The sequence below is a fragment of the Apium graveolens genome, chromosome 3, assembly GCF_009905375.1.
Source record: "Apium graveolens cultivar Ventura chromosome 3, ASM990537v1, whole genome shotgun sequence".
Classification (NCBI taxonomy): domain Eukaryota; kingdom Viridiplantae; phylum Streptophyta; class Magnoliopsida; order Apiales; family Apiaceae; genus Apium; species Apium graveolens.
Window position 1 is genome coordinate 291,631,881 of NC_133649.1, and position 10,823 is coordinate 291,642,703.

Here is a 10,823-nt window from a genome sequence, read left to right on the forward strand (position 1 = left end):
AATATTTTGCTTTTCTAATGCATATTTACTTAATACCAGCTATGCACTTGGGTCGTCCCATTCACATTTTTACTCTAGATCTCAAAGGAGTACCTGATATTATTCTTTGATTCTTGTTCTTCTTCTTTTGATAAGTGAGGTTTATCAGCACTTAGTACATTCAGCAGTTTTACTAGAATCAGAACTTAAACAGATGAGTAGCATTATTCTAATTTGGGACTTAGTAATAAGATGAATAAAGTAAACTAAACTAAGCTCAAGTATCAGAATTTGCTTGTGTCATAAGATTTCCACAGAAATAATTACTTCTTTCATGGGATCATTTGTTTATTGAAGACTAGTAGGTCAGTATCTAGCACAATTATCCTCATAGGATAGAATGATTACTTAAACAGATATATCACTTATTAGAGTTAAGAGATATGTATCAGACAACAGTCAGTACTTAAAAACATTTATCAATTAATGCACAGAATATACAAAGAGATTAATTCTGTAAATACTGATCATAAAGTCTGATAACATAGAACAAGTTTAAGCAGATTTAGAGAAAGAACCTGAAATCATTCCAAGTTCATTTACCAATTTTGTAAAGGTAGCTTCACACAGTGGTTTTGTGAAGATATCTGCTACTTGTTGATCTGTGGGAACAAAATGCAATTCCACTGTACCTTCATCCACATGTTCCCTGATGAAATGGTACCTGATGCTGATGTGCTTTGTCATAGAGTGTTGAACTGGATTACCTGTCATAGCAATAGCACTTTGATTATCACAGTAAATAGGGATTTTGAAATATGTTAACCCATAATCCAGTAACTGATTCTTCATCCAAAGAATCTGTGCACAGCAGCTTCCTGCAGCAATATACTCTGCTTCTGCAGTTGATGTGGAAATTGACTTTTGTTTCTTGCTATACCAAGAAACCAACCTGCCTCCAAGAAATTGGCAGCTACCACTTGTGCTTTTCCTGTCAATTTTGCAACCTGCAAAATCTGCATCTGAGTAACCCATTAATTTAAAATCTGATTCTCTAGGATACCATAATCCTAGATCAGCTGTTCCTTTAAGATACTTAAAGATTCTTTTTACAGCTGTTAAGTGAGGTTCTCTTGGATCTGCTTGAAATCTTGCACAAAGACAGGTAGCAAACATGATATCTGGTCTACTAGCAGTTAGATAGAGAAGTGAGCCAATCATACCTCTGTAATCAGTAATATCTACTGAATTACCAGTATCCTTATCCAGTTTTGTTGCAGTGGCCATGGGAGTGGATGCACTTGAACAGTCTTGCATTCCAAATTTCTTCAGCAAGTTTCTGGTGTACTTAGATTGACAAATAAAAGTTCCTTCTTCACTCTGCTTGACTTGAAGGCCCAGAAAATAACTAAGTTCTCCCATCATACTCATCTGATATCTTGACTGCATTAGTTTGGCAAACTTTTTGCAAAGTTTGTCATTTGGAGACCCAAAAATAATATCATCAACATAAATCTGGATCAAAAGTAAGTCCTTGCCATGGTTGAGATAGAACAGTGTTTTGTCAATAGTTCCTCTGTTGAATCCACTTTCCAGAAGAAACTGAGCTAAAGTCTCATACCATGCTCTAGGAGCTTGCTTAAGTCCATAAAGTGCTTTATCAAGCCTGTAGACATAATCTGGATGTTTGGAATCTACAAAGCCTGGAGGTTGTTCAACATATACTTCCTCTTCCAATTCTCCATTGAGAAAAGCACTTTTCACATCCATTTGAAAGACAGTAAACTTTTTGTGAGCAGCATAAGCCATGAATATCCTTATGGCTTCTAACCTAGCAACTGGCGCAAATGTTTCATCATAGTCAATTCCCTCCTGTTGAGAATATCCTTTTGCAACCAGCCTTGCCTTGTTCCTTATAATTATGCCATCACTGTCAGTTTTGTTTCTGAATACCCACTTTGTACCAACAACCGATCTATTCTTAGGTCTTGGCACTAAGGTCCAGACTTTGTTTCTTTCAAATTCATTCAACTCTTCCTGCATTGCTTGCACCCAATCAGCATTTTGAAGAGCTTCTTCCACTTTCTTTGGCTCAGACTGAGAGAGAAAAGAATTGTAAAGACATTCATTCGAAGTACCTGTTCTAGTTCTGACACCTGCCTCAGGATTTCCAATTATCAAATCAGGTGTATGTGATTTTGTCCACTTCCTTGCAGATGGAAGATTTTCTCTAGAACTGGATGCTCCCCCATGATTCATGCTGTCTTCGGTTTCATTTTCTGATGCTCCCCCTGAAACTATGCTCTCTGAGTTGGATCCTTCAGCATTTAGATTTTCAGTACTGTTAGTACTTGGCTTATCAGAACTTGACGAATCAGAATTTGAAGAGCCAGATGTATGTTCTGATGCTTCTTGAGATGTGTTAATATCTTGAGTATGCTCCCCCTGTATTGGTGCATCTGCCTTTGACGTAGTCACCACAGTTTCAATAACATCAGAGTTTAATCCATCAGAATTTACAGTATCAGGACTTAGACTATCAGGACTTGAGGTATCAGAATATGAATCTTTATTTTCAAATCTCAGCTGATCATGATCAATGCAATCTTTAAGTCCAGTGATCTTCTTGTCATCAAAAGAGACATTGATAGATTCCATGACCACTTTTGTTCTCAAATTATAGACTCTGAAGGCTTTTGTAGAAAGTGGATATCCAACAAACATTCCTTCATCAGCTTTTAGATCAAACTTGGATAGCTGTTCAGGATGAGTCTTGAGAACAAAACACTTACATCCAAATACATGAAAGTATTTGAGATTTGGCTTCTTGTTTTTCACCATCTCATATGGTGTTTTTCCATGCTTGTTAATGAGTGTTGCATTTTGAGTAAAACAAGCAGTCTGCACAGCTTCAGCCCAGAAATAGGTTGGAAGCTTTGCTTCTTCAAGCATTGTTCGTGCAGCTTCAATGAGAGTTCTATTCTTCCTTTTAACAACTCCATTTTGCTGTGGAGTTCCAGGAGCAGAAAATTCCTGCTTTATTCCATGATTTTTGCAGAACTCTTCCATTATCAGATTCTTGAATTCAGTGCCATTATCACTCCTCAAAATTTTCACAGAATCTTTGATCAATTTATCCAGATGTTTGACATGATCAATCAGGATAGATGCAGTTTCACTTTTTGTGTGCAAGAAATACACCCATGTGTATCTGGTGAACTCATCTACTATGACCAACGCATATTTCTTCTTTGCAATAGACATGACATTCACTGGACCAAATAGATCAACATGAAGTAGATAATAAGGCTCAAGAATTGATGATTCAGTCTTGCTCTTGAACGAAGATTTTCTTTGTTTAGCCTTCTGACATGAGTCACAAAGACCATCAGGAACAAACACTGATTTTGGCAGTCCTCTCACAAGATCTTTCTTGATCAGTTCATTTATCTTGTTGAAGTTTAAATGAGAGAGTTTCTTGTGCCAATTCCAGCTTTCTTCAGTTGAGGCTCTACTCACTAAACAGATTACAGAACCATCAGAACTTATTGAAAGCTTAGCTTCATAAATGTTACCACGCCTGAATCCCTTCAGAACAATTTTTTCTTTAGATTTACTAACTATTTCACAATGTTCTGCAAAGAAATCAACATGATAACCTCTGTCACAGATTTGACTTATACTCAGTAAGTTGTGTTTAAGTCCTGAGACCAGAGCTACATCTTTAATGATGACATTCCCAAGATTGATATTGCCATATCCCAAAGTTTTTCCAATGTTGCCATCTCCATAAGAAACACTTGGGCCAGCTTTCTCCACAAAGTCTGATAGCAGGGCCTTATTTCCAGTCATATGTCCTGAACATCCACTGTCCAGAACTAAAATATTTTTCCTGTTGCCCTGCAATCAAAAAGACCACTAATTATTAGTTTTAAGGACCCAGACTTGCTTGGATCCTTTGGCCTTTTTAGGTTTGTTAACATTTGCAGCGGATTTAGCATCAGATTTTATGTTAACAGTTTTCTTATCAGAACTTATACTACCAGACTTTGAATCAGAACTTACACTAGAAGGAACAACAGAAACTTTCTTTAAAGAAGGTTTTATTTGATAATAATCATAGTACAAACTATGATATTCCTTACAAGTATAAATGGAATGCCATAAACTACCACAATGAAAACAAGGATTTTGTGGTTTGTATCTAACAGACTGACTCTTAACTCCTGATTTTGTAGATAAGGAGTTAATATTCTTATTCTTCCTGCAAAAAGAAGCCAGATGGTTAGAACTTCCACAGTTATGACACATTTTCCTAGGAGCATCAGGAACAGATTTATAGTTATTGCTTTTATTCACACCTTCCTTTCCATTCCTGTTTTTCCTAGGTGATTTTACCTTGTTTGCATTCTTAACATCTTTCAGCTTATGCTTAAGCTGCTTCTTTGTCATTAAGCCTATGTTAACTTCAGCTGTCTTTTCCTGTTTTAGTTTGTCAGAAGCTAATTCCTTTTTAACTTCTGATTTCTCATTTTCAGATTTTTCAGTTACAAACTTAACAGGTTTTAACTTCGGCTTTTGCTTATCAACAGGCTTAATTTCTACAGTTCCTTTTTCATTTTTATTTTCTCCATAACCTAAGCCCTCTTTCCAGTTTCCACTGCTTAGCAAATTTTGAGTTGTTTTTCCAGAGTTAGTCCAAGTTCTGATAATCTCTCTCTCCTTTTCTAACTCAGTTTTTAGAGATTCATTCATTTTTAGCACTTCATCCCTAACATAAAAAGCATCATCTCTATCCTTCTGAGTTTGATGGAACATGACTAACTCTTTTTCTAAGAAATCATTTCTTTTCCTAAAAGCAAGATTTTCAGAAGTTAATCTTTCACATGTTAAAGTTTGATCTCTATAACTAACAAACATGGTTTTAAGATATCTTCTCAACTCATTAATATCATCAGTATGAAAAGCATAAGTAGTCTGAGGTACCTTTGTTTCAGCAGCTTCAGAACTGCTCTCAGAACTTGATTTATCAGCATTTGCCATCAATGCAAAGTTCTCCTCACTTTCAGAGTCTGAGGTGTCTGTCCAGCTTTTCTGCTTTGTGACAAGAGCTTTGCCTTTGTCACTCTTGGTCTTCTTGCAATCAGGAGATATGTGGCCTTTTTCACCACAATTATACCATTTAACATTAGCGTAATCTCCTCTGTCAGACTTTCCTCCTCTTCCTTCAGATCTTCTGAAATTCTTCTTATCAGAACTTATGCCTTTCCTGGAAAACTTCTTTCCCTTCCTGAACTTCCTGTATGCAATCTTTGTGATTCCTTTCACCATAAGAGCACACAGCTTCATCATCTCCTCATCAGCATCAGTTTCAGGCAAGCTTTCAGAATTTGAGTCATCATCACTCTCAGAACCTGATGACTCAGTATCAGACTTTATGATAAGAGCTTTACCCTTGTCTTTCTTTGAGGAAGGTGGTTTGGGGGATTCCTCTTCAGCCTTGAGAGCAACTGTCCTTGACTTTCCTCCTTTCCTCTTGCTTCTTTGTTCCATCTCAAGTTCATGAGTCTTGAGCATTCCATAGATTTCATCAAGAGTTGTTTCATCAAGATTGTAGTTGTCTCTTATTGTTGTTGCCTTCAAATCCCAACATTCAGGAAGAGCTAACAGGAATTTAAGGTTTGTATCTTCAAGATCATATTCCTTATTAACCAATGACAAGTCATTCAAGAGTTTGACAAATCTATCATATACATCAGTCAATGACTCATTAGTCCTAGAGTCAAAGTGTTCATACTCTTGAGTGAGTATTGTCTTCCTGTTCTTCTTAACTGTTTCAGTTCCTTGACACCTTGTCTCCAGTGCATTCCATATCTCCTTAGCAGTCTTGCAGTTGATTACCCTGTTTGACATTACATTATCAATGGCACTATGCAATAAGTGTCGTACCTTGGCATCCTTAGCAATAGATGCTATATCTTCAGCAGTGTAATCACTCTTTTCCTTTGGTACGGTCTTTGCTGCTTCACCTGCAACTACAACAGCGAGCTTGGTAGGTTTGTGAGGCCCTTCCTTGATTCTATCAAGGTATTCTGGATCTGTTGCTTCCAGAAACATGGTCATCCTTACCTTCCATATGGGATATTCAGATGGTCTCAATATGGGAACTCTGATAGTCTCATATCGACTCTGAGTTGATGTCTTTGATGATTCCTCAGTTTTGGTAGGCTTAGTTGGAGTTTCTGTATCAGACATGATTGTGTTTGGATCTTTAACTGTATGTGTGTTAACAGAAGGCTCTGATACCACTTGTTAGGTCACACTGTCACTGTAGAGGGGGTGAATACAGTGTTTATTACAATCAAATCAAACTTCAAGAACTTATATAACAGAAAACAAACTTTATTGAAACAATAAACTCTGTTACAATCTGGAACTGTTATCTCTCAGTGATGAACAAAATATCACGAGAGCTGCTAGGGTTACAGTAAATAATATTCTCAATAATGATAACACTTATAGTGTAAACCCTATGTCTGTGTTTATATATTACACAGTTACAAGATAATCGCTAATTGATATGGAATATAATTCTGCTTCCTAATATATATCAATCAGATATCTTTCCTTCCAAGTATTCCATTCTTTACGGAATTCCTTCTTCATGCATATCTCTTCTTATGTTTATCTTGATCTTCTTAACTTTAATCAGCTACTGTCCTTATCTGATCGTCCTTCAGCACTTAAGTTCTGATATCTATCTCCTGATGCTTATCTCCTGATAACATAAGTACTGATATCCCTTAAGTTCTGACGTCCAGTATAAGTACTGATCAGTTAAGTACTGATTTGTTCTGTTCAAATAAGATCTGAAATCTAAACATAAAACATATTAGCCATGACATTATCAAATATATCTAACAGGTACATTTTCCCTTGGAGTAGTTACCACAGTTTCAATGACATCAGAATTTAGCATGTCAGAACTTATAGGATCAGGATTTAAATTGTAATAACCGCAAAATTTTGAACTTTTTGTAACCCTTATGAATAGTGTTTTTGCTGATATTGCTGAATAAGAAAACTGTTCATGCCACACTATGTAGGGTTTCTTTTATGGATATTCTGAGATTTTATTGGTACTCTAAATGATATATAAGTGTATGTAAAGATCGTCAGAATCCAAATTTGAACCTTTTGATTTTTCCCGAAAATCCACCAGATATCGAAAGAATTGAGTATAAGGTAACATGATAAAAAGGATTTAAATTCAAGGATTTTAATAGAGGATCATAAAGAGGAATATAATGTATTGAGAAAGGTTAAGGGAACCTAAGTAATAAGATCCCGGGTATGATCCCTCAAACGATAAACGAAAACGAAAGTTAAGCGAACCGTATAACAGATCAGCGGTCATTAGCCAAGTAATTAGAAGCTAATCAAAGAGATTAGAGGGGATGATGTCATCCAACCAATGAGAAGAGGACAAAGAGGGGAGGGTGACATCACATGATGACATAAGCATGACATAAGGGAAGGAATTATTGGATGATTTAAAACAACACAAAGTTCAAGGTTACAAAGGTAATTAACCAAAACAAATCAAAAGAAAATCAACCAACCAAACCAAAACAAAGCAAAACACAAAATCATTTCTTCTTCAACCAAGGAGCTCTCGGCTTTTCTTCATTTCAAGAAGAAGAATTTTCAAAATTCAAGTTCCAAGCTTCCTAAATTGGTAAGATAATTATCTAGTACTCCTTATGCATAGTTATGGCTATTCTATAAGTTTAAGCCTCCAAATCATTCACAATCTTCTCCAAGAAATCAATGAAGAAGATAATGAATAGTGATTACAAGATTTTTAACTTGATTTTTCTTGTTTTTCCTTTAAGATCCAAGCATCCCTAAGACATCTCAAGGCTTCTTAAGGCTTCCTAGCTACTCACATCACTTCAAGGAAGGTATATCATCTCCAAACCCTAGCTTTACTTTGTATATTAGGATGATTTTTTGTTGTTATGGTAAAAGAGTAGCTTAATGCTTGTAGGTTTAGAGTTTGGGTTGGAGTTGTAGTGAATTGAATGTTGAAACTTGTTGATTAGTAAAGGACTTAAGTATAGTTTTAAATTCATGATTGAGAATAACATAAATTGGAGAACTTGAGGTTTTGGGGGCTGTTGTAGTGTGATATGGATGGACTTTGGTTGTATGAATGGATTGGGGTTGATTGGTGATTGTTTTAGAATGGTATAAATTTGGGAAATCGCGTAAACATAGCCGTCGTAATATCCGATTTACTTTAGACTGCTTTTGTTCATAACATTAGGACCCGAGAACTCCCTGCTAGGTTTAGACCATTGCCATGTTTAGATATTTCATGTTACGAGCTTCGTTTTGATATGTGGTTCGTTTGATTCCGATGTACGGTTTAGGAGAAACGGCCGTTTTAAGTAATGACGTTTCGCGAACGAACCATTACCCCTCGCCTTACTTTGAAACATAGGATAAAGACCTTAAAGGACTAATTGGAGTATGAAACATTTATGTAAAGTGTAATAGGAAGTTGGTAAGACACTCGCGAAGGAATCGCCTTAAAACTCGTAATGGTTAAATTATTAAAAATGGTGGAGCCGAGGGTACTCGAGTGACCTAAGAGAATCAGTAAGCGCAAAGCGAGCGTTAGAGTCTAATTTGGTTAAAGTATAGATTTATAAGTGACTTTGATTTAATTCCAACTCACATGTTGTTTATAGGTTACCAGACTCATCCCGAGCCATTTGTAACCCCCAGTCGCTCAGGCAAGTTTTCTACCCGTTATACTGTTGTTGTGATAAGTGCATGATTGTTATTAGCAAATTTTGCGATATATTGGAGCATGCTGATATGGTATATATGCATGTCTGTTTCGTAATCTGGTTATCTATCTGTTGATTTCAATGCTTATTAGTTGCATAATACATATGCTAGAGATAAGCAGTAGTTGCGTATACCCTTAGTATAGGGGACCCAAAGGCGAACATTTTCTAAACCGGGAGTCGATGCTCCCGAGTATATTATATATATATATTTATATATATATGGATATAGTTTTCAAAACTATTGATCGAATAAGGTTTATTCGATAACTTTATTTTATTTAATGAATATTATTTGAATATTCATTCGAGGACTTATGACTCTGTTTATTCTATTTAATGATTATTAATTGGATATTCATTTGAGGATGTATGACTCCGTTTATTTTATTTAATGAATATTATTTATAATATTCATTTGAGGTATTATGACTCCGCTTATTATTTAATAATATTCTTTATTTTATTAAAGAATAATGTTTCGATAATTAAACTTATTTTCGATTATTCAAATAAAGATCGTACTTTCGTATAAGTATATCTTTGGTTAATTATTATTCATTTCAAGTATAAGTTTTAAAACTTCTACTTCGATTATTTTTATAAGGATTATCTTTATGAGAATATTATTTAAATAATAATATTCAGATATTTCTAATATATCGGGACTAATTTATTTTAATAAATCAGCAGTACTCCAAACATTCTTAAAAATGTTTTCGAGTCTTCAAAATGATTTCTAAAAGTTAGGGCGGATCCCAAAACTCATTCTTTTATATTTAAGATCCTCCTTTCGAAGGGGATTTAAATACTCGCTCAAAACCTGGGGGATCCGGCTTTGTGGTGTATTTTACATTCGCAACGTGTTTGCTGTTTTGAGAAAACAATTTGATTACTTGCCCAACGTTCAGGAAGTAAGTCCCTCTAATTGAGTCGGCATAAGCGACAGGCCGGGGTACGGTCTATCAAAGTGTAAGTGGTTGGGTGGCAGTCCATCAACGCGTAAGAGGCCGGGTGGCGGTCCAGCACAAGGTCCTTATGTGGCCAGGGTGATGACCGGTGGGGGATTCATCCATCTACTAGTAGAAAAGGTTACTTATTGGTATCTTTGCCTGATCAGCAAGATATCGGGTTTATGCCAAAAAAAATTTCCTTTCCAAAATTCATTGGATGTTACAAACTCTGTTCATACTTTACATAACAGAGGTTCCAGGAAATGTTTAAGAGATATATATGTGGATATATATATCGGGACTAAATAAAGTATCTCGTAACTTTATTTCATTCAATAATATTTCAAAGATTGAATCTATTCAAGTCTTAACTTGTGGTCTCATCTATGGGATGACCTTTTGAAACCTATAATACTTTGAATAGTGGTAGTTCAAGTAGCCTTATAAATGATATAAGTATAGTGAAGTAATTGGTAACTTCATCCCTTGTTTTTGCTTATATCCAGTAAGTAATTATCTTTCACCTGATAAAGGTTTCCAGCAAGTTATCCATTTAGATGCTTGCGTTATTGTTTACACTATATATTATCTTGCGAGCTGTAATGCTCACTCTTGCTTTATTTCTTCATCACACAACAACAGTTAGGAAGGATGGCCAGACTCAAGCAGACCCAGCGCAAGAGCGTGGGAAGCGCCCCGCGCCTTCCCGTTGAGATCATAGCTGCTATAGCTGCAGAGGTAGATCTATCTGTAGATCAGACCTTCTACTTTTGGGAATCAATTATGTATAATTATAACTTGTGGCAGATAATGGCAATTAATTGTAAACTTATCAAGTAATCATTTTGGGTTGTAATAACTTTTAAATTGTGGATTCAAAGACTTGTACCTATTTCAATTTCATCTCTGAGACTATAACGGGTTGTGGTGTGTGTTAGTATGGGGTCACAGCATAAGGTTAACTGTTATTAATTAAGTGAAGTGATATTGTGGAAAGAAAGACCGTGACGACCCGGATCCCTGACCCCGCATC